Source organism: Pongo abelii, chromosome 11 (genome assembly GCF_028885655.2).
Source record: "Pongo abelii isolate AG06213 chromosome 11, NHGRI_mPonAbe1-v2.0_pri, whole genome shotgun sequence".
NCBI classification, from domain to species: domain Eukaryota; kingdom Metazoa; phylum Chordata; class Mammalia; order Primates; family Hominidae; genus Pongo; species Pongo abelii.
The window spans coordinates 32,720,487-32,745,868 of NC_071996.2; the positions used below are offsets into that span (position 1 = coordinate 32,720,487).

Consider the following 25,382-nt stretch of genomic DNA (forward strand, 5'->3'; position numbering starts at 1 on the left):
AGATAAATATATATATATATATATAATTATATATAATTATATATATATAAAATTAGGTAAAAGAGAAGATAGCCACATTAAAGTAGTTTTGAATATGTTCTCTTTTTAAATGATAATCTTTTAACCCAATTTTACCCAATTCTAGCCTTTTCTTGCTTATACATCCCTAATCTCCTGCTCATTTTAGGAAGAAAGGTGATATTAATGGAGATTAGATTCACTACTTATAGTGAATGAATGTGTATAAGTTACAATCTCTCAGAAACTGAATGTCTTCACTTGCAAACTTATAAAACAAGTACTAAATGATGAGTTACAAAGATTATCAGCAAAAACACACGAAAAAGTGTCTGACACTTTTGGCAGAACAAGATTTTCTGACCCCCTTCTCTCATTATTTAAATATTATTAATAGTTACACATACAATTTATATGACAAGAAGCAAGAAATACTAGTAAAACTGAAGTTTGTTTTCTTCAGTATCTAATTCAAAACACATAGTCCAATATGACTCTCCTGTTAGAGTCAAGAATAACACAGAGGGCCAGTAGTTCTTGACCTTAATCACATGGGAACAGTGACACGTTGAAACTGTGGCCTGGGAAACAGGGAAAGTCAAATGGCGTTTTTAGCAAGGAGGAAAGTAAGGAGATAAAGAAGGTATTTCCCAGTTACTCCCTGAGGCTGGCTGTATGGACTGATAGTTCTATATGATCTTTAAATTAAGGCCTGTATCATCTTCTGAACTTCTGTTATCAGCTAAAAAGGAATTGGGTTCTTTTTTTTTTATCATTAACTTTATCTGTTTTCCTTTCTGTTGATGCAGAACAAATAACAGATTTACATAAACAATAAATATTTATTTTGATTTATATTCTTTTCCTCTCTTCTCTTTCCTTTCCATTCATATTTATGATCATGTCTCAACAGCAACACCAATCATCTGTAATGCTCATTTGGTCTTGCCAGCTGATTTGATCGCCTGTCCTCCTGCTCACAATTAACGCTTGCTCAAATCAATAGTCCAACCTCAACTTTGAGTTCTAACTTCCATTCCCTCTTTGAATTTTTTAAAATATTCTCATCTCTGGCCCACTTCTTGATTGTGATGAACATACCATCATGAATTAGCAAGAGCCAAATAGCATGCCCTAACAAAATCATGCTTACAATATTTTCTCAATAAATTAAGAGAAAATAAATTTCCATTTTCCATTGCATCATGGAGATAAATAGAGCAAAACAAAACAAAACACTCGACAAGTAGTTTTTCTCCCAAAAGGCAGGCAAAAACATCTTTGCAAAGATTATGATAATGAAAGAAATCTAACACGGCTGACTCCATCTTGCTTTTAGGCTCGTAGGCTGGCTGTCTTCACTCATTCTTGGGTACTGGCCAAGCTAACTATTGGCGAAATTTAGTTTATAGTTTAACCTTGAAACAAGAATAATAATAGTCACTCCCTAAACCTCATCCCCTCCTTGTTCAGGGGTTGAAGCCACCCTTGTAATACTAATGAAAGGACACAAAACTGAAATTATGAAAGAGGCCTGAATTCTGCTAAAATGTAGCTATAGTTTCTCTAATCCCTTACTGCTCAAAAGTCCTGTGGCCAGAGGTCACAAGATTTGTGACTCACCTATATATAGATAATATAGATGATAATACTGTTGTAGAACCTCAGGTTGGTCTTCTGAGATGATTTTCAGACTGGCCTCACCTGGACTCATGACTCAACCAGTCCTGTGACCTCTCATCCAGAGTCAGACTCAGTGCACAGTTTTCCACACTTTTATAATTGCATCCCCCCCCCAACTAATCATCAGCATCCATTCCCTAGTCCCATGCCCACCAAACTTTCCTTGAAAAACCCTGACCTCCAAGACTTCAGGGAAACTCATTGAATAATAACTCCAGTTCTCCCACATGGCGAATCTAATGTTACTGAAACTCTTCTTTACTGCAATACCAACGTCTCAGTGAACTGGTTTTTGCAGTGGACAGGAAGAAATCACTGGGTGATTACACAAGCACAATGCAGAATTTTAAATTGAGTTGAGGTCTGTGGCATTAGAGAGAAAGAAAAGCCTTAGAGCATTTTTAGTATGAATGGTGATTCCTAGTCAAGAGAAGAGGAAAAGAAATGTGTGACCCCATAGTTCCTCATAGTGAAAGAAAATCTTAAATGAGTGATAGGTTGTTATTAGGGGTGATCAAAAGAAAATTAATCACGATTTCCCTCAGAACAAAAGTAAAAGGAAGTGAAGCTTGTTTGAAAAGATAAAGACTACACTTAATATCAGTTTATTTAAAGTCAATTTTCTTGGATAATTATTTGGCCTTGAGAAAAATCTACAGAGAATTGAGATTTGTAAATACCTTTAGATCTACACTCCTGCAAATTTTACTGTTAGACCCTCAATGTTGCATTAATAGGATAAACTTTTAAAATTCACATGTAATTCTCTAGCTTAATAAATAATAAAGATTTTTGCATGAATTATTTTAAAAGAAACTAATATCTTCCCTTATTAATTTTCTTGGGTTTTTTTTGTTGTTGTTCTTTATAATCTGGTCTTCTGGATTTCATATTTATCCTACTTTACAGTTTGATTTGTAATCACTAGTGGAATCCCCAGTTTTGAAACTCTTGTTACTAGATTAACAGCTATCTACTAGATTAATAGTGATCCTTCCTTCTGGAACTACATTTCTAAACGTTGTACCATATATTTTGTTTAACCTTAAGTAATCAAATATGAGTGAATCAGATCAATGACTTAAGTGCATTAACATGGGAAGATTAAGGTAGGAGTACTTGAAATATTCTTAAAACATGGCATTATGCATATCTACAAGGCACTTTGATTAAATAATCTTTTCTCCTTTTTAACTCTTTGACAGTTAAGAGCCAATTATTCTGAACACACACTCAACTCAGTCAGTTTTTTTAAAATGAAAATGTATGGCAGAATAGGATCGCTATCTGGCCTATGTACCCTGAGATCTAAGCAAGTATTTTCAGTCTGCAGTATCCCTAACAATCATTACTGTCATTTCGATCCAATTTTTTTTTCCATAATTTGGCTGATGAAAAGAAAAACATAGTATCCTAATTTAAAATCTTTTGGGTAAATGCAACCTTATATTTTATACTTCTTCCACACAAAGCAGATAATAAAGCATTTTCCACTGTTAATTTAGTTCTCAATGTGGTATTGAAATTAAGAACTGAGACTTCTGCATCCACCTTATCTGTCAGGACCAAAAATAAAGGCAGCCTACATTCACATTATTTTACTGTTTGTTCTAGGAAGTTCTTGTTCATGAACTTAACGTAAATCAGAACAAAAAACTTTTTTTTTCTTTTTCTTTTTTTTTTTTTTTCAGAAAATGGCTGAAAATTAGTTTCTAGAAACATTAAACTCCTAAAACTGGGTAAATGGCTCAATTATCAAACAACTCACTTCAAGATTCCTGCCTTTCTGTGTTCACCAATCCTAAACTATCACGTCTTGAAATGTGCCTAACCAAACCAGATCCTCACATTGAAAGTTCAGTCTTATCTACTCAAACCCAGATTTCCAACCCTATTCATATCTCCCCTTAATCTTCTCCTTCTGGACACTCCGACTCTTTTAAAATGTTGTCTTTTCTGACTATTATAGGTAATAAACTCAGCTTTGCTTAACGGGTTATGCTGTGAGTCTTCTGAGAAGTTGAAAGCTGACAAAATTCATCTTCCATATGTAACAATAAAAAGTCACCATATTGGTTTCTGTTGGTCTTGCTAATGGCTAATTTAAGTATGCATTTAATTTTGACGTGATAATCTAGTTTCAATGTTTCAAAATTAAATCAATAAATATATAATCTGTCTCTACATAGAGAAAGAGTTTTCAAAAAGTAGAAAAAACTGGCAAATCAGTTCTCTGAGAAATTTTAATCCAAACATAACCTTCATTTAAAACTGTTTTTGATATATCCACAATTAAAATTCTGTAGCATTCCATGTTTTAAAAGAAACTATACTTAATAAAAAAGCTGAGCAATTAAAAATAAAATGTGGAAAAAATGAAATGACTATCACAGGAAATGCTCAAATAAATCTAGGAAAGGTTTGTTAAATAACAAGATTTTATTCTTTAATTAAATATATCAATGGTAAATCTAGAATATTTAGCTAGTCATAATTAAAACACAGTAGGCTCCTCATTCAACTCTCCTAAAACACTGCTCACAACAATGTTAAACTTTCCTCATATTTTGAAGAGCCCCAGGATCCGTATATTTAACTGAAAAAACTGAGGCCATTAGAAATGGCTTCAATATCCTTTATTTCTACTTCAAGATCTCATTCCATGCACATTTTTTCCCCAAGACTTTTGGGAAGAGATGAACTTTCTCCTTCACAAAGAGAAGCTCTGTTTTATAAACAAGTCAATGCACTCTAAGCTCTTAAATATCTTTGATTTCTGCTTCAAAAAACAAAAGGATTTAAAAAAAAAGTACAGGTACGGTGGCTCATGCTTGTAATCCCAGCATTTTGGGAGGTCGAGGTGGGTGGATCACAGGTCAACAGAATGAGACCAGCGTGGCCAACATGGTGAATCCCCATCTCTACTAAAAATACAAAAATTAGCCGTGGTGGTGCACACCTGTAGTCCCAGCTACTCAGGAGGCTGAGGCAGGAGAATCACTTGAACCCAGAAGGCGGAGGTTGCAGTGAGCCAATGTTGCACCACCGTACCCCAGCCTGGCAACAGAGTGAGACTCTGTCTCAAAAAATAAATAAATAAATAAAAAGTACATTAAGTCTAGTGTTTTTCTCTGTTCCTAGATTTTTCCCTTTCACAGTAAGCCTCAATAAACGTTTTGCCTGAGATGTTTCCACCTTATTCTCCCTAACAGCCGTACATGCTATTCTCTGTATCTTCTTCAGTGCAGCTACAGTCCTTGCTCTCCTGAAATTTCAAACTTCCAGCATCATCGCTGACCTGCAATAACCAAACCCAATATGCTCTTCCCCCATGTTTAATATCCACCTAACTCAACTTCATAGTGTGTAACAATGATGATGAACAGTAGGGTTTTGCAATCCTCTTCTCTTGACTTTGAACCACTATCTTGCCCTGCTATTTGTTCTTCAAATTTTTCTGTATGCTCTTTCCTCTCAATTGCTATCTAAACAAAGGCATCCTTCCAAACTCAGCTGTAGGATTTTTTTTTTTCCAATAGCTCTTCGGTGACGATTTTACTACTCACACCTTCCTATATGGATTCTTAAACATTCAACTAAAGTCCTGACATTTCCCATATGCCAGTTCTATATTTCTAATTCTATGCTAGACCACATATCTTGTAGACATATAAACCTCAGTACTACAATTAAACTTTTTATAGTTTTGGCTCTACTCTCCCTCAAAATTCCATTTACATACATACCATCCTGTTGGTTACACCTTTCCTGTATCTTCATCTCCTATATTAATATCGTTCTTTATGATCACTCACCCAGACTACTGTTTTGTAAGAGTTTTCTATGGCTCTAGGTATTACCATTACACAGCCCAATCAATTTGACACAATACTTACCATTATCTCAAACACTCTTCAAAGACCTGTGGCTTCCTAATAATAAAATATAAAATTTAACATATATTTATATATTTATTATCTATCAATAGCTTATAAAATAGTCCAGATTACCTGTGGCTTACTGTTCTCCACATATGTAAAACTTCACTCCCACTCAGATTTTCTTACAATGCCCACTAATAAATACACCAGATCTTGTCCAAACTTTTCACTTTTTTCAAAGCATTGTTAAATTCCCAACACCTTTAAAGTATTCACCTAATATCTCTCTCTTCTGAAGTCCTGTGCCATTTAATATTTAATCATATAATTCCTTTCAATCTTTTTTATTGAGTTTTTTTATTCCGTTTTGATGTGTTTGTTTTGGGTTTTCAATTACTTTATAAACTCAAGAAGGGACTTATTTCTTGTTCCTTTGAGAATCGAAACCATCTATACCAACACATCTTACTGTTTACATTAACACAATTTGCTATTCAACTGTCTGCATTGATACGACTTTAACATTTCAGGAAATTCTTTCCAGGAAGCTGAAGTTGCAAATAATCTTCTTTTTTTCAAGAACTTTCCAAAAACCCATTTTTTTGAAAAATAGACCACTCATCTAAGGCTCATAAATATATCTTTCTCAGAACAATATACAGCACAAACACATTACTGTTTCCTGTTTAAGAGCTTCTCCAAAGCACTCACATCCCTCAATTCACCTATCCTAAACTCTCAATCACAAATTATGCTGAACTCTAATCAAGACCACTTATTGAAATATCTGTCAAACTACATATGCCCAAAACTTTATAAGCAACTCTTCTTTGCTTTTCTTTTTCCATATGCTGCTCACTTTCTGTGACAACAGTGATCTTTTTTACCAAACTAAGCAATTAAGTCAGCCATACTTTATCTTTAATAGGTTATTTTGGTGGAATTTTTGGTGAGCCACCATTCAGTCATTCACAGCTTTTAGAGTATGTACTACATACATTCTACCCATACAGTAGAATGATCACAGCAAATATTTTTGTTTCCTCTAAGTTTTTGACCACATTTATCATATATATAATATATACTTATTTATTTATTTATTTATTTATTGCTGTTGTGACGTTATTTAGAAATGCATTTAGCACTCCTGATGAAGATATCTGCCTTGACTAAAATTTGTTCAGCCTCCTCCATCCACTTCACAACTAGCCCTTGACCTTGGCCTGCTTTTAACAAGAATCCTGCTGGGTCAATTTAGTGAGAATCCTCCTGCCTTTGACACTTGATCTAATTCCTCTATCCCCACCCTTGAAATTCAAGTCTGTGGCTTGCCTTTAGCAAAAATTGTGTTAATCCAGTTAACAGAGCAGGAGCATTGACATCTTGGACATGCCCCTCATTCTAAAGTTCAACTTAATAAAAGCCGCCTAAATCCAAAGGGCATCAGCCTAATGGCTAAGGTCAGCATGACCGTAAACCACAGTTAACATCTCCAGCCAGAAACATTCCAAACTCCTCCCTGACCACAGACATGCTAGCCCCTAGATAACCCCCTCCAGCCGGGAAGATGCTAGCCCCGAGATAACCCCCCTCCTGGCTGGAAAGATGTCTGCCCCAAGATAACCTCCCCTCCTCCCAGAGACATTCCAACCCATCATAAAATTATCCACACACATAAACATTCCAAGCTTCTGATAAGCCCCCTCACCCTAAAACCAATATATACTCATAGTCTGTAAGAGAAAGGGCTCCTGACAAATTGGCCAGGAGCGCCTCTCAGGTTTTAACTAAAGAAAACCTGTCTTTAACTGCCAGCCATGTTTCGTGTTTCTTTCCTCTTTAACTCTTATACCAGTTTAGCAAGACTCCCCCTGCCCTGGATACCTCCTGTTAGTAGTTTTCCATGCATTGACTGTGTTATTCTGCTCATTGGCTCTAAGTACCTCTAGCAGTGTTTGCTGTAGTTGCAGTTAAGTCTCTTCTCTATATTGCAATAGTTATTTCGTTTTGTTTGGTATGGGTTTTTTTTTTTGGTTTTTTGTTTGTTTGTTTGTTTGTTTGTTTGTTTTTGAAACAGAGTTTCACTCTGTTGCCCAGGCTGGAGGCTGGAGTACAGTAGTGGGATCCTGGCTCACTGCAACCTCCACCTCCCAGGTTCAAGTGATCCTGCTGCCTCAGCCTCTGGAATAGCTGAGACTACAGCTGTGAGTCACCACACCCAGCTAGTTTTTGTATTTCTAGTAGAGATGGGGCTTCACCATGTTGGCCAGGTTGGTCTCAAACTCCTGACCTCAAATGATCCACAATCTTGGCCTCCCAAACTGCTGGGAATATGGGTGTGAGCTACCACGCACAGCCCTCTTGCAATTGCTTTGAATAAGGTCTTCCTTAGTGTTTTAGTGTGAGAATATTTTTTAATACTATCTTGCAAATCTCAACTTTCATAACCTACTTTCATAATGTTACAGTATTACATTTAAATAATTTTTAATACATTTACACATATATAAATTTAAACTTAGTATTGTTAACAGAAGAAATAAACTTTGTAAAATATTTTAAAGAGGTTTATTCTGAGCCAATATAAGTGACCATGGCCCAGGGAACATTCTTAAGAAGTACTGAGAAATATGCTCAAGGGAGTTGGGTTACCGTTTGGTTTTACACATTTTAGGGAGATAGGAATTGTAGGTAAAACCATTGATATGGTTTAGCTGTGTCCCCGGCCAAATCTCATCTTGAATTGTAATCCCCATAATCCCCATGTGTCAGGGGAGGGACCCGGTAGGAGGTAATTCAATCACGGGGGTAGTTTCCCCCATGCTGTTGTCCTGATAGCGAGTGAGTTCTCACAAGGTCTGATGGTTTTACAGACATCTGGCATTTCCCCTGCTGGCACTCATTCTCTCTCCTGCTGCCATGTGAAGACGTACCTTCTTCCATGATTGTAAGTTTCCTGAGGCCTCCCTAGCCATGCAGAACTGTGAGTCAATTAAACCTCTTTTCTTTATAAATTACCCTGTCGCAGGTATTTCTTTATAGCACCATGAAAATAGACTAATATAACTATAAATAAATACAGGGAAGGTGTACATGGGTTCAGCCTAAAGAGGTGGAATATCTTGAAGTGGGGAAGGTTTACATGTCATCAATGGAGTCAAAGATTTTCTGACTGGTAATTGGTTGCAAGAGTTAAACTTTGTCTAAATATTTGAAGTCAGAAAAAATAAATGCTTGAATTAAGATTAAAGGGGGTTGTAAAGGCCAAGGCTCTTTTTATGCAGATGAAGCCTCATAGATAGCAGCCTTCAGAGAGAATAGATGGTAAATGTCTCTTTTCAGACATTAAAGTTGTCAGACTGTCAGCTAATCTCCCCTAGATCTGGGAAAGGCTTGGGAAGGGAAGATCTGGCTACATTAATAGAGATTGTCTGCAGATCCAAATTTTTCCTACAAAAGATGTCTTTGTGGGGCCATTTCAAAATATATCAAAAAATATATTTTGGGGTAAAATATTTTTGTTTCTTTCAGGGTCTGCTATCTGTAGTTAGGTTAGAAATCAAGCCAAATTATACCAGCTTAATTTAAAAAAAAAAAAAAAGCACCAGTTTTACGAAATTTTGTGGTTTATAGGATGGGACTTAACCTTTGCCTTGCATGGCCTTTTATTTGTTTTTAATTAGCCACAAAGAGACTGTTTTGTTATTCTTATGATCTCTATTTTAACCTGAATGCCAGTCAGTTGTGCTTAAATTCCAAAAGGAAGGAGATATAAAGAACAGTGTTCAACATCCCTTCCCATCATGGCCAGGAATTCAGGTTTTCAGGTTTCTCTGGCGTCCTCTTGGCCAAGAGGGAGTCTGTTTAGTCTGTTGGGGGACTTAGGGTTTTATTTTTCGTTTACAGTATACTAGATCAGGGGTCCATAAACTATAGCATTGGGCTAATCTGGCTTTCCAAGACCTGTTTTAGTAAAGAACACAGCTACATCTATTTATTGTTCATGGCTGCTTATGCACTATAACGGCATAGTTGAGTAGTTGCAACAGAGAAAATATGGCCCACAAAGCCTAAAATATTTACCCTCTGGTTCTTTAAATAAAAAGTTTGCTGGAATCTATGTTAGCCTATTAATTGTTTGCCTCATTCAAAGAACATATTTTTTACTTACTATATTTATAAACGTTAATCACCGATCATTGCAATGTAACTAAAAGACTGTTCTTCTGGATTTCCAAAATAGCTATACACTCTAAAAGGTATGTTTTTTGTTTGTTTGTTTCTTTGTTTTACAACATGGCATGAGAGATACATATTTTTTAAAAAATGAATCAAATCCCTGGTAAATAAGATAAAGTTAGATATCCAAAATAAAAGCATTTACCTAAAAAGTAACCAGAATAAAGGTCATTTTTATTTAAAAGTCATCATAATTGTAAGTAATCATTATTAATTCTTGTGGAAGTGCCAATCCTATGAATGGTACTTCCTGTGATAAAGAGCCTTTTTCAGGCTAGATAATGGAGCAGTTGATAGCCACTCAACTAAATGATGTTTTTCTGATTTGTAGCTAAAATGTGAATAGCAGCAATTTTCAAACGATCATTTCATTCTTTGGATTATTTGCAAAAAGATCACATAAGAGGAAAATAAAATCTCTCTCTAGAATTTTAAATATCTTTTCCCACCAGAAGTGTTGTTTGCATAATAGTAGCATAACCACCAGCTTTAACTGATTAATTTTCTTCAGTTAAAACTCTTACCAAAAGTTTCTTGACTTCATACTCATACACTCAACACTCTTGTTGAATGGTCCAGTCTATTTAAATCATCAGGCAAAGGAAAAATGTAAGCAGATTCATGCTTCTCTTCCACTTGAGCATCTCATATAAAGTAAATATAAAGATTGATGTGTTTATATGATCCCAAAGGTCTAGAACTCTACACTGCAGTGATGCATGCAGAAAATAGAGCTTATTTTAAAGTAACATCTAAACTGCAAAATATAGAGGAAAAAAGAGGCTAGGCAAATATTTCAATCACTTCCATCTCCCTCTATTTACTTTGTGTCAGCTACTATATTGTCATCATTTTTTTCCGCATTCTGAAAAGATTAAACAGAGCTGATTTTAGTCTTTCATTACACTTTAGGAGAACGGGAGGTCACCAGCAATCCTATGCAAGATGACAGTTTTTGTATTTTGGGGTTCCACTCCAGTAATACACTTCACTATAACACCTCATTGCCCTGTAATGATTTGACTGTTGCTGTGAATAATAAACTCTTTTCATCTCTGACCCAAATGCCTCATTTTTATATAGCCGCACACACTTTGGCAGGCTAACTTGTTAATTTGCAAGTAGGGTGAAATCTGAGATCCCTCACAGTTACTCATTTAAAAGATATCCTCCCTCCACTCCAAACATCTCCCTGCTTTCTCTTAAGGTTTTAATTTTAATTTCCATGCCTCTAGTAAAATGACCTCAAATTGCATAGTTATGTTTCATTAACTTAGTCATAAATCAAATAATCCTTCATCAAACTCGTAAATTAGAAACTCAGAATGAACTCTACATATCTAATTTGTGCTTTGATCCTTCAACATTGACTGCCATTTAAAACTCTGAAGTCCTATATTTAAATATCTATCAGCACAGCCTAACCATCCATCACTTAGCTATTTTATTATCTTGCTTGAATCTTTCATGGTCAGTCCAGGAACTTTAGTTAATTTCCATTAACTATTGACATTGTCCAATTGACAAACATGTTTACTCTCCAACATCTTTGATAATGCTATGTCTTTCTTTTCAAGATGCAATATCTTCTCATTAGTATTTCAGTTGAATGGACAGATGGATATGTTACTAATGCCTGTAAAACTTAAGCAAGTTTTCTCACCCTTATGAAAATATTTCTCTAGTCATGGTTAATATCAGCATATTAACATACAAAAGATGATAGAAGAAAAAGACATATGGGTCAAACACAATAATTGTTTATATTTTCTGATTTTAAAGTAATATAAATTCACTGTGGAAAATTTGTGTAATGCAAACATGTCAAGGGAAACTAACTTATAATTTTCATGTGTTCCCTTATAAAACACACAGTTGCAATCATGAACATATCAAGGTTTAGATCAGACTTTATTCCTTAAAATTATAGATTAGGCATTATACTCTGTCACTAAAAATTCACCATTGGCTATTTCAAAAGCTTAACACTCTCAGTTGACATTATAGAAAGAAAAACAAATTGAAATATCATAACTGAAATATACAAAGAAAAAGTGGCTGTATTTAAAATGTAGACAAAAGGAACATATTAATAGATGTTATAGTTCTCAACATAATTGCATAGAGTAGTATTGAAGAATTTTGTTGTCTGGAAAACTAATTCATACATCTAAACAACAGATGCTATGACTCTTCAAATGCATAATGACATACCTTTATCAATTTCTGCATATTTCAATTAAATCTCTAGAGAGAAGAATTGATCACTGTAATCCAAGTATATAATTAAACCATAAAGTAAGACTTAATTAAATAGAAAATTGATTTAGTTGAATAAATTGGTAGTATTGCATTCATTTAAACAGAAACAACATTGAAAGAAGTGACAGAAAGAATAATTAAAATTCACATACTTAACAACAATCAGACCCAAGAATGAAGGGCAGGAATATAAAATATATGAAAATACTTACAAAGAAATAGTTATAGGATGGTTACTAATATCAAAACACTAGCTAGTTCTAAGGCAACAGCAAGTGGAAATGAGGCAATAACTTTGGGCAATAGGTTGTCGTTTTTCTTTGGATAAAATAACTTCTCAAGCATATGTAGGCTTTAAGGTTTTTGTTTTTGTTTTTTTTTTTGGAACAGTGTTAAAGTTTATAAGAAAAATTCAGATGATTAAGAAAAAATGCTAATGAGCCTAAAATTGTATAATGGACTTAATCATATTTGTTCTTATGTGAACAGTTATTATACAAGTTAATATTTGTTTGTGTGTTTGTTTTTGAGATGGAGTCTTGCTCTGTTGCCCAGCTGGAGTACAGTGGCACAATCTCAGCTCACTGCAACCTCTGCCTCCTGGGTTCAAGTGATTCTCCTGCCTCAGCCTCCCGAGTAGCTGGGAATACAGGCATGTGCCACCATATACAAGTTAATGTTTTTAGAAGAAGGATGATCAGCTAAGAATTGATAGATAAGTCATTGTTACCATTTTCTATTTTAGGTAGGAGGTGGGAGAAAAGTAAAGGACTATTTGTTTCCTTTTGAAGTATCAGAAACTCCTGCCTGAATGAGATTACCTCCCAAACTGGCTGACTGCATGCAGGGCTTCATGCAGACATGCATGACGCATGACTTGATACAGATACTTCAGTGTTGTCATCAGGGGCATGAATAATATCTTACCATAGTTTTCTTTCAGATGGCTCCAATTCAGACAAGCTTTCTCTTCATGATCAAAAAATGGCTATACCATATGGAATCCCTACAGCCTGTCACTTTCAAGACAACATAAAAAACAAAAACTATATTTTCCGGTGTTCTCAGTAGGAGGTCCCTTGCTTTCATTGGTCATAGATGGTCCAGGTACTCATTCTTGTGCTGTACATTAGTGGTATGCAATGTGCTAATTAGGCACAGACCTAAATCACATGCCCATTACTGCCAAGCATTGATTATGTGTTGGTTGTTAAGAAAGAAGTTATTTTGTGGATGACAGAAAATGATCAAAGTTGGCTAAGTGACACAAACAACAGATCTATTACACAATGAGTGTGCATTGATAATAACTATGTTTACTTATGGAGGGTATTATTTGTAAAAAAAAAAATGCCTCTCCGAACTTACCATAAGTTGGCATTTAATAATGCAGGTAAGTACAGGAAAATTGATCATGTATGTGCACATGTATGTGTGCACCTGTGTGTTTGTGTGGGGGGGGGCGTGTACTGGTGGCAAAAAAAAATGGGTCTGTGGTAGGAAATATATTTTTAGTAATTGCTAAAATTCTGAGCAGAGTTTGCTGTTTGTCTGGGATCCTGTCATCTACACAAGTCATGTTTCCCCTGGAGAAAAATGATTTTGTCTGAAATCTCAAGATATTTGATGCCCATTGAGGAAGCTTGCCAGGAGAAATGTGTGCTTTTGCCAGGATGTGTAGTCAGAGATTTATTTTACTGAGAGGGGGAAAAACATGTTGGCAGCAGATCAGTCTGACACTGCTGAGAAGATATAGATATATGTCCTGGGAGAATCACAAATCTCCATTAAAGTTTCAAGTCTCCTGTTGAGTTGTTAAGAGTAATCAGATTGGCCAAGGAGCAGTCTGAATTTACAAGTAAGTCTGCCAGTAAGGCTAAACTCTAAACCTACAATTTAACATCAATCAGTGTTAGAACATGAATGTGGAGAGTACATTTTTTATTGCTGTGGTTGTTTACTTCAAACTAGTGACCCTGCCTCACTTCTCATCATGATTAACCAAATTTTCCTTATCTAACATCATGGGCAATTTGAAAGTCCACCCCTTCTATGAATTATGAATTCCTCCCAAACAATATTAGTTTTACACACACAGACACAAATGCACACACATACACATACAGATAGATAGATAGATGGATAGATAGATAGATAGATAGATAGACAGACATATCAGGCAGTGAAAGAAGGAAGAAAGAGTATGTTTTAGAGATTTGGGTTGAAATTCTGACTCTTCTACATAACAGTATTTAATTTTGGAGCTGGTTACATTAGCTATCTGTAATTTACTTTTGTCATCTGAAATAATTTTTAAAAAATCCTACATGTCCAAAATAAGTTGTTTTAGTATCAAATACTATAATACATGTTAAAAATGAAGTATCTTCCACAGAGTATGTATCCAATAAAGTGATCTTGAGTATGATGACGATGGAGGTAACGTAACTACAAAGATTTAGTAAGCATTTTTTAATTCTCCGCCCTACCTACATTTCATCCTGTTATCAGATACTACCATTAACCATTAAAATGGCTGTGTACTCTTTTTAGAAGAAAATATTCAAATTTCCTTATTTACCCAATTATTTCAAATAAGACTGAGTATATATTTGGTATTTATGTATCTAATTGAATTAGTGTCTAAGTATTCCCATTTTGAGCATTTTGGAATTCATATATAAACTGGATGAAACAACAAAGCAAGAATAGAGTAAAATCCCAGAGGTTAATCACCCACACAATAATAAAAAGAAAAAACAAGAAGATGTTAAGGTAGTAAGGCTATGATGAAAGGAAGCCATTCCAGTATCATGAACTGATGAATTGATAAAATGTGATATATCCATATAATAATATTGGTATTTATATATCAATAAGGATGAATGAAGGAATGATACATGGTACACGAGGAATAAACCTTAAAAATATGAATGTAACTGAAAGAAGACAGTCATAAAGAGCTGCATATGGCATAATTCAATCTACAGGAAATGTTCAAATAGGAAAATCCATAGAAATAGAAAGTAGATTAGTAATTGCTAGAGACTGGGGGGAGGAGAATCAGAAATGACTGTGTACTAGATTTCCCTTTGGAGATGATGAACTCATTTCGGAAATGAACAGCAATGACGGTTAGACAATTTTATGAATATACTAAAAAACAATGAATTGTACATTTTAAAAGGGTGAATTTCATAGCAGTTTTTATCACAAGGAGGAAAAAATGGGTAACTATGTGAGATGATGAATATGCTAATTTGTTCCCCTATAGTAACTATTTTACTATGTATGCAGATATATATATATAAAATCTTATAATATTATGATGTATACATTAAATAGACACAATAAAAATTATTTTTAAAAAATAAAAGGCTGAATTTTATGCCATATGATTTTATATCAATAAATTTATTTTTTTAAAGGTATATGAAAAAATAGTGATGACCAAAACGGAAACAACTGAGATGACAAAAGTTTCAAATACAAAACTTTAGATATATTTTGGCTGTAAAACCAAAACTACTGGTGGAATATGAACAAAACAATGTGTCATTTGCTGGGTATTCGTTTCAACTACTCAAAGTAAAGTTTAACTTTTTACCAACTTTGAAACACAAATGGTTTGGTCTTGTGTTATAGTTGCTATGTGTAATCCTTCTCATTTAATTTGAATATTCTCATCCTTACCTCTACTAATATAGGGCTATATAAATAGTATTTATATTCTGAATAAGTTGACAATACTAAATACATTAATCATACACAGGTGATATGTTCATATAATGAAGTATTTTTATCAATAAAAGGGAATGAAATAATGATACATAGTACAAGATAGATGAACCCTGAAAATATTAATCTAACTGAAGGAAAACAGTCAAAAAGAGTTAATTACTTTATCAGTAAATTTCATACACTGTTTCTATAAAGGACCCCTGAGAAAAAAGTCGACAAAATAATTGGTTCCAAAATGTTTTGTAGAGCTGGACGGAACCAAGGAGGTCATCTTGTCCAATGACTTCATTTCATCCATGATGAAAAAGTCATCAAAAAAGCCTCATTGAACCCGGTGAAGAATCAGCAACTAAAACTCCCGAATTATGATTCCAAGTCCAGTCTACTTACTGCAATACCGGTTATCTCTGAATGAATGGACGATGCTTGTACTGCTTCCTTAAGCTTACCCTCCAACCTGTGTGTTCTTTTGCCTTTCTACTTAGCTTCAAGCTTTGAAGAATGTACTTTATGAAGCTAAGAGAGTCACTATTAAATGATAATTAAGCCACAGTTGAGCAACTCTTTATTCATGACATAAAGGATCTTCCCTAGTACTGTTCTTTGATGGAACCTAGTTGACCCACAGTAGTACGTTGAAAGGGGCATATGAGTAATTGTGCTTCATCGCTTCTTGAATTACCAGAGGCAAATGTGAAGCATGCAGGTGTTTAGATCCTTTTGAACATATATTTTCATATTTTATCTTCTTAGACACAGTTTATGGCTCACATATCTCATCTTACTAAAAGTACCCTGGGTTTTCTTAATTTTGTCACTTCCTGCCATGCCTATAAATATAATTGTTCTAATACTTAGCATCATATTTAATTCAAGCCACCTGTTTGCACAGATGGCAGCTTGCTCACTTTTATGCAAGAGTTAAAGATCTGGACCTAAAGAAACACAAGAATTAAAACTGTTGCTTTTCTTTGCTTCTCCAAGTTTAAAGTGGGTTAAAGAATCAGAGAGAACAGATGTCTCTCCTTAAGCATTTTATTTCACCATTTTTTCTCACACAATTTTTTAGAAAACATGATATGAGATTCTTTGTACTGAACATTATGTTTCTGCTTCAAAAAGATGAACCTTCCTGTTCTTCTTCCTAATATGACACTTATTGTACACATCATTAAGCAGATAAGAGCCACAATCTGCAGATCCTGCCTCACCTCACCTGCGTTTTAACTCTATAACATTTGCTCTTGGCACAGATGGAAGCACAAATACGATAAACGCGTAGATAACTGTCTTCAAGGATACAGATATGATATAGAAAATCACCATTTTTGTTCCTATCAAAGTGTTCTGATAGAACCAACAAGCAACAATAGAATGAATACATTTTCTCAGTCTCAATAAACTACTTGTTAAGTGTTTACCATGTCCCTAGGAAGTAGGAAGGAGGAGGGGAAAAGGCACCTATAACCTAGTCAGTAAGAAAAAAAATACAGTTATGCAGTACATTAAAAGAAACGGCCATTTCTTAACACCTACAATGGGAAGGACATTTTATTAGACATTTATACTTGTCTCATTTAATTCTTTTATATTTACATAAAGAAAATTCTTATATTTACATAAAGAAAATTGAACTCCAGGGAACTTAATTAATTGGACAAACATCATACAATTAAGAGAAAGGGGGAGCCAGAATTCCAATGGGAGACAGACTTTAAATACAATTTGGAAGTGAAAATTTTACTAGCTGCCCCAGGAGATGGTGCTGCTTGATCTTCACCCCCTTATAGCGCACACACCCTACCTGGTTATGGCCTGCAGCACCCAGAGGCTGTAGTTGAAGGGGTAGCTCCCAACATTCCTTGTAGTATCAAAATCTGTTCTATTAGGGGAAATAACTGAGGTCTGAACATGGCAAATTCAGGTGTGTATGCATTCATGTCTCCCCTGCAAGGTGCATGCTACTGCTTGTTTCAGCCTTGTCAGTGTCAGTTAACAAATGTGAGAAACCATGGTAGCAGCACAACAGCATACAGCTAAAAGTGAAGCTAGTCTCTACTAGACTGGTGCACACCCAACTTTGAACCTTAGCAAATATGGAGTGATGACTTTCAGAGGGGCTAAAGAAGGTCATAAAGCTGGAGCAAATTTGATTAAGTCCTCCTGGTCTTATGGGAGACCATATTTTATCACATCAAAAATTTATATATATATATGTATGTGTGTGTGTGTGTGTGTTTATTTAAAATTAAACTGTGTTTCTTCCTCATTTTTTACTTATAGTAAATTGCACACAATATAAAATTTATCATTTACCATACTAACTATTTTAAGTTTTCAACTGAGCAGTATTATGTACATTCATATTGTTGGATAACCATTGCCACCACCTATCTTCAGAATCCCTTTCATCTTGCAAAACTGAAAATCTGTACGCATTAAACAATAACTCTTCATTCCTTTCTGCACTTCTTGGAAACCATTATTTTACTTTCTGTGTCTATGATTTTGACTACTCTAAGAACTTCATATAAATAAAGTCATACAGTATTTGTCTACTTGCCACTAGCTTATTTCCCTTAGCATGGATGAACCTTGGAGTGTTCATCCATGTTGTAGCATATATCAGAATTTCCTTCCTTTCTAAGGATGAATAACATCCCATTGTATGTATATCCCACATTTTGTTTATCCAACTCATCCATCAATGGACACTCAGGTTGCTTCCACATTTTAACTTTTGTGAATAATGCTGCTATGAATAGGGGTACATAAAAATCTCTTTAAGACCGCGCATTCAATTCATTTGGGTATTTATCCAGAAGAATAATTTATAGATCATACAGTAATTCTGCATTTAATTTTGTGAAGAAACATCATACTGTTTTCCACAGCAGCTATAATATTTTACATTCCCACCAAATAGTGCACAAGACTTTCAGTTTCTCCACGTCATCACCAAATATTTTCTATTTACTTTCTTTCTGATAGTATGCATCACAGTGAATGTGATGTGGTATCAAATTGTGGTTTTAACTTGCATTTTCCTAACGATTAGTGATGTTGAGCATCTTTTTTCATGATTATTGGATATTTGCATATCTTTTTGGAAAAATATTCATGTAACTCCTTTGTCTATTAATTATGCTGTTTGTTTTGTAATTCTTGTTGAGTTGTAGGCATTTTCTATATGTTCTGGATATTAATCCCTTATCATAGATATGACTTGCAATATTTCTTCCCAATCTATGGATTACCTTATGGCTCTGTGGTTGATGTCTTTTGATGCATGCTTAAAAAAATTTATAAGTCCAATTTGTGTATTTTTTCTTGTGATGTCTGTGCATTTGATGTCATTTCCAAGAAATATTACTCCCAAACCCAAATCTTGAGGCTTTTGTCCTGCTTTCTTCTAAATGTTTTATACTTTTAGGTTTAACACTTAAGTGATAGATTCACTTAGAACTAGTTTTTAAACATCATTTTAGTTAACAATCCCATTCCACTCTATTGCATGTAGATAAACAATTTTCCCAACAACATTTGTTGAAAATACTGTCTTTTCCTCATTGAGGTCTCAACACCCTTGTTGAAAATAATTTAACCACATATTTGAGAATTTATTTCTGGGCTCTCTGTTCTATTCCATTGGTCTATATGTCTGTTGTTATGCCAATAGATGTAGTTTGGCTGTTTGTCCCCTCCCAATCTCATTGAAATGCAATCCCCAGTGTTGGAGGTGGGGCCTGGTGGAAGCCGACTAGATCGCGGGGCTGGATCCCTCATGAATGGCTTAGTGCCATCCTTTTGGTAACGAGTGAGTTCTCACTCCGAGTTCACATGAGATCTGGTTGTTTAAATGAGTGTGGCACCTGCCCCTACTCTTGTGCTCCTGCTCACAATGTGAGATGCCAGCTACCCTTTTGCCTTCTGCCATGATTGACAGCTTTCTGAGGCCTCACCAGAAGCCAAGTAGATGCCAGCACCATGCTTCCTATACAGCCCATTTTCCTTATAAATTACCCAGCCTCAGCTATGTCTTTATATGTATAATAGCAACAACACGCCAGTACCACACTGTTTTGATTACTGTGGCTTTGCAGTAAATTTTGAAATCAGGAAGTATGAGCTCAACGCTTTGTTATTCTATATTGAGGACTGTACTAATTAGTTGGATACCTTAAGTTTCCATATAAGTTTTAGGATGGGTTTGCCTATTTATGCAAAAAATCATTGGGATTTTTATAAGGACTGCATTAATCTGTGTATATTGTTTTGGACATTATTGGCATCTTAACAATACTGTCTCTCAATCCATGTACATGGTATAGCTTTTCATTAATATATATCTTTTTTTTTCAGGAACGCTTTGTAGCTTTTTGTATGCAAGACTTTTTTCTCTTTAGATAACTAAATTCTTAAATATTTTAATCCTTTCGGTGCTACTACAAATAGAACTGTTTTCTAATTTCCTTTTTTGGGTTGTTTGTTAGTGTATCAAAATGCAACTGATTTTTGTGTATTGACTTTGTACCCTGTCACTTTGCTTATTGTTTTTAATTTGTTCTAACAAACTTTTTGAAAATCTTTAAAATTTTCTAAGACCATATCATGTATAAAGAGAAGTAATTTTACCTCTTTGTTTCCAGTTTCCAAGGCTTTTATTTCTTTTTCTTGGCTAATTTCCTTGATCAGAAATTCCAGTACTATGTTGAATAGAAGTGGCAAAAGTGAGCATCCTATCATTTTTCTGATCTTCAAGGACAATTTTTCAGCAATTTCACCATTGAGAGTAATGCGTGCTATGGGTTTCTCAGGGGTGGCTTAGAATATATTGAAATAGTTTCCTTTTATTCTTAGTTTGTTGAGAGTTTTCATCATGAAAGGGTATTAATTTTTTATTAAATGTTTTTTGTATCAATTGTGATGGTCATGTAATTTTTATCTTTCATTCTGTTAATGTAGTGTATTACATGATTGATTTTTATATGTTGAACCATCTTAGCACAGGAATAATCCCAGTGGGTCATGGTGTGTAATCTCTTAAACATGTTGCTAAATTCAGTTTGTTAGTATTTTGTTGAGGATTTATGTATCAGTGTTAACACAGTTTGGATGTTGTACTCTCTAAATTTCATACTGAATGTCAATCCCCAATGTTGGAAGTGGAGCCTTGTAGGAGGTGATTGGATTATGGTGGCAGGTTTCTCATGAACTGTTTAGTGCCATACCCTTGGTACTGTCCTCATGACAATGAGTTCTTACAATATCTGGCTATTTAAATATGTGTGGCATCTTACCCCCAATTTTTTTACTTCCACTCTGGCCATGTGATACATTGGCTCTCTGTATTTGTTTGTTCTTGCACTGCTATAAAGAAATACCTGAGACCGGATGATTTATAAAGAAAAGAGGTTTAATTGTCTCATCGTTCAATAGGCTGTACAGGAAGTATAGTGGCTTCTACTTTTGGAGAGGTCTCAGGAAGCTTACAATTATGGTGGAAGGCAAAGGGGAAGCAGGCATGTCTTACACGGCTGCAGAATGAGGGAAAGTGGAGAGGTACCACACGCTTTTAAAACATCAGATCTTACGAGAACTCACTCTTTATCACAAAACAACATCAAAAGGAAAATCTGCTTTCTTGATCCAATCACCTCAAATCAGGCTTCAGCTCCAGCATTGGAGATTACAATTCCACATGAGATTTGGGCGTGGACACAAATCCAAGCCATATTATTCAACCCCTGGCACCTTCTAAATCCCTTGGTCCTCTTACATTTCAAAATACAATCATATCTTCTCAAGAGTCCCCCCGAGTTTTAACTCACTCCAGTATTAACTCAAAGTCTTATCTGAGACAAAGCAAGTTCCTTTTGCATATGAGCTTGTAAAATCAGAAACAAGTTAGTTACTTCCAAGATACAATGTGGGTATAGGCATTGGGTAAATATTCCCTTTCCAAAATGGAGAAATTGGTCAAAAGAAAGAGGCTATAGGCTCTGTGCAAGTCTGAAACCCAGAAAAGCAGTCATTAAATCTTAAAGCTCCAAAATAATCTTCTTTGATTCCATGTCTCAATCCAGGTCACACTGATGCAAAAGGAGGGCTCCCAAAGCCTTGGGCAGCTCCGTTCCTGTGGCTTTCTGGGGTTTAGCCCCCACAACTGTTCTTATGGGCTGGCGTTGAGTGCCTGTGGCTCTTCCAGGCTAAGCGTGAAAGCTACTGGTGGATCTACCATTCTGGGGTTTAAAGGATGGTGGCCCTCTTCTCACAGCTCCACTAGACAGTGCTCCAGTGGGGATTCTGTGTGGGGACTCCAACCCCACATTTTCCCTCCACATTGCCCTCCTGGAGGTTCTCCATGAGGGCTCTGCCCATGCAGCAGGCTTCTGCCAGGACATCCACGCTTTTCCATATATTCTCTGAAATCTAGGTAGGGGATCTCAAGGCTCAACTTTGACATTCTGTGCACCCACGGGCTTAACACCACTTGGAAGCCAGCAAGACTTACAGTTTGCATCCTCTTAAGTGGTGGCCCAAGTTGTACCTGGGCCTTGTTGAGCCATAGCTAGTGGTGAAGTGACTGGGATGCAGGGAGTAGTGTCCCAAGGCTGCACAGGTCCGTGGGGCCCTGGACTTGGCCCTCAAAACCATTCAGACATCCTAAGCCTCTGGGCCTGTGAGGAAAAGTACTGCCATGGAGGTCTCTGAAATGCCTTCAAGGCCTTCCCATTGACTTAGCTATTGGCAACTTGTTCCTCATTACTTATGCAGATTTCTGCAGCCTGTTTGAATTCCTCCCCTGCAAATGACTTTTCTTTTCTACCAAATGACTAGGCTGCAAATTTTCTGGCTAGAGCTGGAGCAGAGTGAGATATGGGGAGCAGTGTTGTAAGGCTGCACAGGGCAGTGGGGCACTGGGCTTGGCCCATGAAACCATTCAGTCCTCCTAGGCCTCTGAGCATATTATGGGAGTGGATGCCACAAATGTCTCTGAAATGCCTTGGAGGTTCTTTCCCCATTGTCTTGGCTATTAGTAATTGGCTCCTCTTTACTTATGCAAATTTCTGCAGCCTGCTTGAAGTCCTCCCTGTCAACTGGGCTTTTTTTTTTTTTCTATCACATGGTCAGGTTGCAGATTGTCCAATCTTCTACACTCTGTTTTTCTTTTAAATATAAGTTCCAGTTTCAGGTCATATTTTGCTCGCACATATGAATATAGGCTTTTAGAAGCAGTCTGGCCACATCTTGAATCAGTTGCTCCTTAGAAATTTCTTCTACCAGATACCCTAATCCATCACTCTTAAGTTCAAAGTTCCACAGATCCATAAGGCATGGCACAATGCCTCCAAGTTCTTTGCTAATGCATAACAAAAGTGACTTTTTGTATTAGTCTGTTCTCATGCTTCAGAAACTCTGTGGCTGAATTTCTAAGCAGTCCAAGTTGATATGGTCTATGATGTTTTCTAATTCCTACCTCCATGGGCTGAACCCATTAGAGCCTGGCTAAGAGGCCAGAGGACTCGTGTCTTCTCACTTTCTTCTCTTCTCATATGAATGCCTTCTTTTTTTTAGTTTTCAAACTTCTCAAAACAGAAAAGTTTTCTCTTAAACCTTGAGAAAAATCTTGGTGTCCTATTGCAATTTAAGAAACAATTTCCCTTTTATGATTAGGAACATTCAGTGAATAATAGTGTGTTCATAATTGTCATTGCCATTGCATAACAATCTATGTGAGATCACAATGTATAGGGATTGCTAGATATTGACAGGATTGAGTCATTCCTGAGTTAAAGGACATGATGTCATCTCATAATACCATCAATTTCCACTCTACTTCCCCAAACCTCCCATCCTAATATACACACACTAACCCAATGGGAATTCAATGGTTCCAGGTTTTTACTGATCCTATATCCCATCAGTAAGATGCTTTCTCTCTTTCTTGCACAATAGCTTTATGAGGGAGTCAACAATAGACCAGACTCCAGTCATTGCTATGTAATGTACACACACACCTTGGAGGTCTGTATCACAGGAATAAAAATAATGTTCTCTATGTCACAAAAAAGTAGCCTAAGCCAATATTAAATAGTTAATTTAGATTGATAAAATCTTAAAACTCTAAGTAGTCACAAAGTTAGCTGATTTCTAGACTGTTACATAAAAAAGCAGCCTTTATGCTCCTACATATTCTCCATGGCAGCCAGACAGACAGAGCCTTTGGAAGACAGAAAACTCATCCTGGAGACATTGAAGTTCATTCCTGCCCATTCTGAAAAATTGGCTGATATTGATAATTGTTATAAAAAGTTTACCCCATGAGTCTCACAGGCTGCCAAGAATGTAATTGGGCTGAAATGGAAGGCTGGTATAAAGCTTGCATCTGGTTCTGAGTCAAGGAGCCCTCACTCATTGACTAGCATCAAGGGAATCTTCTTTCATTTAGGGAAAACAGATGGAACAATTTGACTATAATAGAGTTCATTTTAAGGAACTGTCCCAGCTTGTCCCAATGATGGCAAGTTGAATAGGTTCTCAAATAAATAACAGAAACCAGTAGAGGTTGAACTTACTAACCCTGGCTCAAATAAATCAAATCAGATTAATAATTATTAGGCATCTACTATGTACAAGGCATGATCCCATTCATAATTTTACCAAAATAATATTACAATGCTAATTCTGATCCCATTTTTCTACTAAATAATGATAACAAAATACAATATGTTATAATAATTAGGAAATGTTTCAGAACATGTTTAGACCATATTTTCATTTATTATAATGCTATGTGGTTTTAGTGAAAGTCATAGAATTTACAGGCACTCTTAAAGTGGAAACTTGGCATATTCCACTGTCTGTATGGGCTACAACTAATTTCCAGGATAGCTTCCCAATCTTCTTGTATGACCTGTTCAGAAGTCTAAAAGGCAAATGCATGCCTTCTAGAAATTTTGTAAAGCATTTTAAATCTTTTAGATTTTCAATTCTACAATGATTGCTAAAAAGAGTATCCAAAATCTCTGTACTCTGAAGCCACTGCAATACTGCAGCAACAAAATTCCATAAGCATTTATTGTTTCTATATCTTAGGCACTAACTGGTCTGTATACTTGAAATAAAGAAATGAATAGCACATTCTTCAGCTAGTAAAGATGCACACAGTAGAACGGGGCAGGTAGGCAAATAAAACTATTTCAATACAAAGAGGGGTGCTGTAATTGAGAGTAAAGACTTGTGCTGTTGAATAAAGGTAGCAATTAGGCACATGTGCTCTAGAATGCTAGTCTGAATCAAGATCTGCTTTAAGTTTAAAATATACACTGGATATGAAAACTCAGTGTGAAGAAATAAAAAAATCTCATGTTTTATAGGTCATATGTTGAAATGATATTGAGAATAAAATAACAGTACAATTAATTTCACCTGTTTCTTTCTGCTTTTGTAATATATCTACTTGAAATTTTTTAAAAATTGCATTGCATTTTTAGTTCATATTCAACTTCTAATGGACAGTCCTGTTACAGACCTCTTCAAAATTAGTTCTACCAT

General features: G+C 35.5%; 1 protein-coding gene across 1 annotated transcript in view; it reads right to left on the reverse strand.

The window, feature by feature from the left end:
- DPP10 (dipeptidyl peptidase like 10) overlaps window positions 1-25,382 on the reverse strand; it is a 703,534-nt gene that overhangs the window by 360,088 nt on the left and 318,064 nt on the right. The window lies entirely within an intron of this gene.